We start from the raw sequence: 6,000 nt of genomic DNA, 5'->3' as shown, positions 1-6,000 counted from the left end.
AATTGCGAAATTTCGACATTTTCGCGTTCCGCGTGGAACGCGAAAATGACGAAATTTCCGCGATCCGCGGCTGGAACGGACATATGCAGGCAGGACACAGGTGCAGGACAGTATTCCTTCTGGCACGATGCTCCTGTCACAAAAATTAAACCTCAACAGGAAGCATTACAGATATAAATAAAGCAGGTGCCCGAGTTGAAGCTCAAATTCAGTAACGCATTAATCAGCACAAAACATTCGGGTGCTAGGTCGAGGCTGGGCATGTGTGCTTTTTTTCTCCCCATATCTACCGTCAAAAATTAGCTGCGATCCTTGAGGGAGCTCTGTGCATCCACAGGAGAGCCACCCCTACAATCAGCATAAATGGATGAGCATTATGTCTGCCCACTTATGCAGATCTAAGAAAAGAGCCTTCACACCTGTAGCCCCTAGCCTGGCAAGGACAGGGGGTCGGGTGTAATGCAAAACAGAAAACTGCCACACATAGTGTTACTTTAGTAACACAATAAACTCAGTGGAAAGAAACAAACTTAAGTCAGTGGTGTTAGAGCACCATACATCTGATTTCATAGCATAGGTGTAAAAATGATCTTATCTGGTATGTCAGTGAGCCCATGGTGGGAAGAGGCAGTGTTGCATGTGAATATATATGAACGATACTAACGCTGGAGAATATAGTTACAGATAGGTAACTTGATTCTTCTACAACATTCATCGGTTCACGTCCTCGAATTTGACTATTACATAGTATCAAGCTCTGGGAAATTATGATTGCAGCCACCCACTATGGAAAAAGCTTCAGGGAAAAAAGTTGTCCCCAAGACTGCAGAAAGTACCTCAGACAGTGAGAGGTAGTATCGATTCTTTCCAATATGAGTCTTGCATCCCTGTGTATCTACCGTGTCCACTGCACGAAGGTTATCTTCTGTTTGTAAAAAAGCTTTTGCTGCAAACCTTGAACTGAAACTGAAAACTGAAGCCAGTAATAGCTGAGCTGAGTCACACATTTCTGTGCTGATTTCAAGAGAGATTTCTATGTGCTGAAAAAAGATTACAGTAGACAGTGAGACACCCTGAAAGAAGATGTAGCAGAAAAAGTAGCAGGCTTGCATATTAGTCCAAAAGAACTTCAGGCATTAAGCAAATACAATTCCACAATACATACCAGAGGTGGGCAATGTCTTCCCGCCCTTTCCCCCACTATGATGGACAGCTGACTCCAGGGACCCCGGGCCCGTCGGCGCCGTGGCAACGTTACAGACACACATGGTCACTGTAGACAACTCTTCTGGCCCTTTACGCAGCTGTAGTGTAGGAAAAGCACTATACATTTACCCAACGAGGTAGCACTTACTGATTAGGCAGTAAAAAGCACTCCAGTTGAGTAGAGGTATTGCACAAAACGGTGACATCTTCTTGGGTAAATATGCAGGGCAGGATTCATTCTGGCACGATGCTCCTGTGAAGCATTAATTCAGCACAAAAAAATCTCCGCGATCACGCGAAATTTCACGTGATCGCTGTGATTTTTTGCCGTTTCGCGATATGTTGCGAAAGGCACTTTCACAATTTCCGCCCACCCCTAGTTTTGAGTATGTAGAAATGCCTTCAGGGACAAATTCACCCTTTTTCAGCACTATGCATGTGTGTAATCACGGCCTACCACACAAATGGTACTTGTTATGCAGGGTATTTGGGCACCTGACTCACAATTGTGGACATAGTTTTTTTTTTTTTACACGTACGGTCTTTTGTACGATTCATACGGAACGAGTCTTTCTGTACGAATCGTACTTCCTAGGTTGTAAGGAAAGTTTACCGGGTACGAGTCGTACAGAGAAAACGCTCCATACAACGATTCGTACAGCCTTTTGCCAGGATTGGAATTGGCCCCTATATGTGAATATTTTTGTAACAAAAGTTCTAGGGTCTTCCAATTATGATATCATGCAATTTATACTTTATTTCTATCACTTGTTTTATTTGTTAGCTATTGTGCATTGCGATCTAATCAAATTTTCATCGATGAAAATTTTTCCAAAATAAAATATCTTTTTTTTTCTTTTTCTTCTTCCTCTTCTTCTGCTGGTGTCTTAAGTGGTGAAAAGCAGGACCCGCAACATTTTGCCACCTTTGACAGTGGTAAACGGTTGGTGGGCATAGAAACCTTCAATGCATATGCAGCTTTTGGCTGGAGCATTTGTTGACATCTATAAAGTAAACAACAGAACATTTCACCTATAAATACACAAAGCAACATAACTAAACCATTAAAACATAACAGTGCACATAACAACAAAGCACTGAAAAACTGTTAGAGCAGAATGCAATGAAGGCTGATTTAGAATGTTGGGTTCGCTGTTAGACACAGAAGAGTAAAGAAGAGTAGTACTAAATCTGCATGTGGAGTAGTCATTTGTGGGTACCCAGGCTGGGGAAGATGCTACATGCATTATCCCTCCTCTCTCTTTCTTTGTTTACAATTCTCTGTCTATACAGTCATAGCTAAGTCTGCTGAGTAAAAGGAATGGAGAGTGCATAAGACAGGAGGATGGAGCTGTACAGAAAAGTGTAGCAAGAGAGTGAAGTAGGGGGGCAGTGAGGGAAGCACGGCGATGAGACAGAGGGATAAATGAGGCGGGTTGAGAGACATGCTGGAGAAAGATGGATCAGGTAGCCCAATAACTATTAAGAGATGGAATGAGGATGAGGTAGCAAAAGAGAGGCAGAGGGATAAGTAAGATGTTAGAGTGCGGTAAAAAAGAGCTAGAAGGATAATGTGTTTGGCAGAGGTTTTTTTTGTTGAAGTTTTTATATAGGGCAAACTCGACCCGAAGGTATTGGGGCGCTTTACACGAGCACCAGTTAGATCACACAAGGGCGCATTCATTTTTTGGTAGGCACAGGGAGATTAAGTGATTTGCCCAGAATCACAGGCTGTTGAGCCGAGGCTCGAACCTGGTTCCCAGTTCCAAAGTCGTCAGCTCTGGGAGTTACGCCACATCTTCACCCCTTTATGCCACATCCTCACCCCTATACGCCATATCCTCACCCCAGAGTTTGACGACTGCTTGTTGATTGTTGAGGGCCTGCAGACATATCCCAAAAGCAGATTAAGTAGCACACCCCAAAGAACAAAATAGATTTTCCGCGAGATCTGGAGGTCTGTATGAAGGGTGTTCATGAGAGAAGACCCGATGGCCCAGAGCTCACTAGTAAGCAATCCCTGCTTTTGGGGGCAAAGGGTTACCTAAAAAGAACTAGCGCTCACATGAAGGGTGTACTGGAAGAGCTTAAGGGTCCAACAGTACAGAAAGAGGGCGTGTCAAAGTTGAAAGGAACCCTGGACAATGTTAATACCAATATCACACACCATAGGCACTTTGAGCACCATAGGCACTTTGAGCACCATGTTGTTTTAATGCTCATATCCTGGTCAGAAATTAAGGTAAGGACTGTGGAATATGCAACAAAAGTCTCTCTCCTCAGAAAGCGCCCCTCCTCAGGATTCTTTGCAGCCGCTGCAGGTAAGAGTGGTGGGGTTGGCTCAGGGTGGACTTCAAGAGATGACCACAAGGGAAAAAAAAAGAATACATTTTCCCTCCTTGTCATCTCTTGTAATCCCCCCAAGATGACCCACTGCCCCACCGCTCTTACCTGCAGGGGCCGCGGCTGATTCTGTGTGTATCTCTGCTCCTGATAACTTGGACTTGAAAGAACTCATAAGGGACTGATTCTGACTGAGGTGCTAGCTCTGAGTCCTCTGCCATTTTAGAGTGGCTAGACCACCCACTGGAGGTCCTTTAGGTCCAGCTCCTGATGGTGTGTGTCCCCTCTCCTACTGATGATATGTACATTACACAACTCATTAGTGTTCTGCAGTATTACAGTGGTTTAACTGCCCTTTGGTGGTCCTTTGGGTACACCTCATGAGTTGGAAGTTTTGTGGTAGAGCTCTTCACACCTCTACACAGGGGAAGGGCCCCAACAAGAAATCTGGATCTTTGGTTCGTGAGGGCCTGAGTCCACTTGTTTCCTGAACAGAGTAAACTGACACTCCAGGGAAAAGAAGAGTGTCAGGGAAAGATTTCTTTTCATGCAGAACAGCAACCAATTTTGCTGTGCTGTGTTGTGCAAGGGGGGAAAACAGTGAAAAGTCAGATCAACCATGGTGTATAGGTGAGTGTGTGCTGTCTAGCAAAGAATTCGACTTGGAGCATAAAATGCTAGAGTACATTTCTATGCCTAGGCAAACTCATAAGGATCACACACATGCACTTTGACACACCTGTCATGTTGGTTTCTTTTTTAGGAGAAATTGACACATTTCCTTTTGTTAACACATTCGTTGATAGGCCTTTCCACCCGCCACCCCCCCAGGCTAATCATTTTTGGGTCTATTTGGCGTAGTTCGCGCTCAGGCCCCTGTAACATTTTGTCTACATAAGGTCTCCACGCCAAATTTGTGTCCTTTTCTTCCAACATGATGGCAATTTTAAAGGTACCCATGGTTTGTTGATTCCCTTGGAGGAGTCCCAGAAATTAGCCAAACTACAGCTAAATTTTGTTTTGTTTTTGGGAAAATAGTTCTGCAAATCAAAGCATCTGTTTTTTCTCAGCAAAGGGTATCAACAAAGGGTTTATGGTGCTGAAATCACCATCTTCCTAGCTTTCAGGGACTGACATACTTTTGTCAGAGAACCAACACTCTTTACCTAGTTTTGGCATTTTACAGGGACATAGCCTATTTTTGCTATTTTTCGTGCTTTCAACCTCCTTCCAGTTACTCGTAGAAATGGGTATAAAAGAAATAATGGATCATGGAATGCTATACATTTCCGAAAAGTAGACAACATTTTGAATTCAGGAAGGGGTCATTTGTGTAGATCCTTCAAGGTGTTTTTTTATAGAACAGTTGAAAATAAGAAAAATTGAAAATGAGTTGAAAGAAAAATAGCCATTTGTGCCAACGTTTGCACCTGTAACTTCTTCTCAAAATAGTTGCAAAAAAAGGGGGTACCCCTGAAAAATTAGTATTTTTCCTAGATCAGGGAAAGGATAACATGTGTGAGAAGATTTTTACAGGAAATTCAGTACTTAGTGGACCTTATCAATTTGAACATGAATATATAACATTACCCAGATGTTAATCAATATAAAAAAATGTGTTTAATGTTCAACAATATTAAACATTTTGTTCTTTTATCATTTTTTGTTAAAAATCAGCACCAATACATATTCAAAAGGTTGCTTATTCAATGCAGTGCATATCACTCAATTGCTATATTTCAGTAGTAATTCTCACTAAATCCTATACAAACTTGCTCCCACATTCATCCACTATCTACCTTGTCATGGATTGGATACAAATTTATACAACATTTCAAAGCATATGTTATATTTTAAGACAAAACTCAGTTTGTCCAATATTTTCATTGCAAATAACATTTAATCAGTGCTAAACATGATTAAGATTTTATCCATATGAGGTGTGTTGCAATTCATTAAAGATTTAGTTTCACCAAATTGGATATGGCATCTATATAAGTTATAGAGAACATTCATCATGGTCATGGCTAAAAAATGGATCATATCCTTGTCCTACGCGTGTTTCGGCTTTAAGCCTTCATCAGGAAGCCATGTTTGGTACGAGTCCTTATAAGTGGAAGTTGAGCATATAGGGGCAGATTTACAAGCCCCTTGCGCCACTTTTGCGTCACTTTTTCCAAGTTAAAAGTGATGCAAAAGTGGCGTAAGGGGCTTGGAAATATGCCCCATAGTCTTTAGGGAAAATAGCTGAATATTTTATATTCTTGATGTATCTACAAACCGGTATTAGTGGTATGCAGAAACTGTGATCAAAAGAGAAGGTGTGGAATTTTATGCCACCAACAGTACCGAACACGATGAAGTTGTTTGTCTGAGCCTGAGAGTGGATGAATGTGGGAGAAAGTTTGCATAGGATTTAGTAAGAATTACTACTGAAATATACCAATTGAG

Source organism: Triturus cristatus, chromosome 4_2 (genome assembly GCF_964204655.1).
Source record: "Triturus cristatus chromosome 4_2, aTriCri1.1, whole genome shotgun sequence".
NCBI lineage: Eukaryota > Metazoa > Chordata > Amphibia > Caudata > Salamandridae > Triturus > Triturus cristatus.
Note: the sequence above shows the minus strand (reverse complement) of the source record.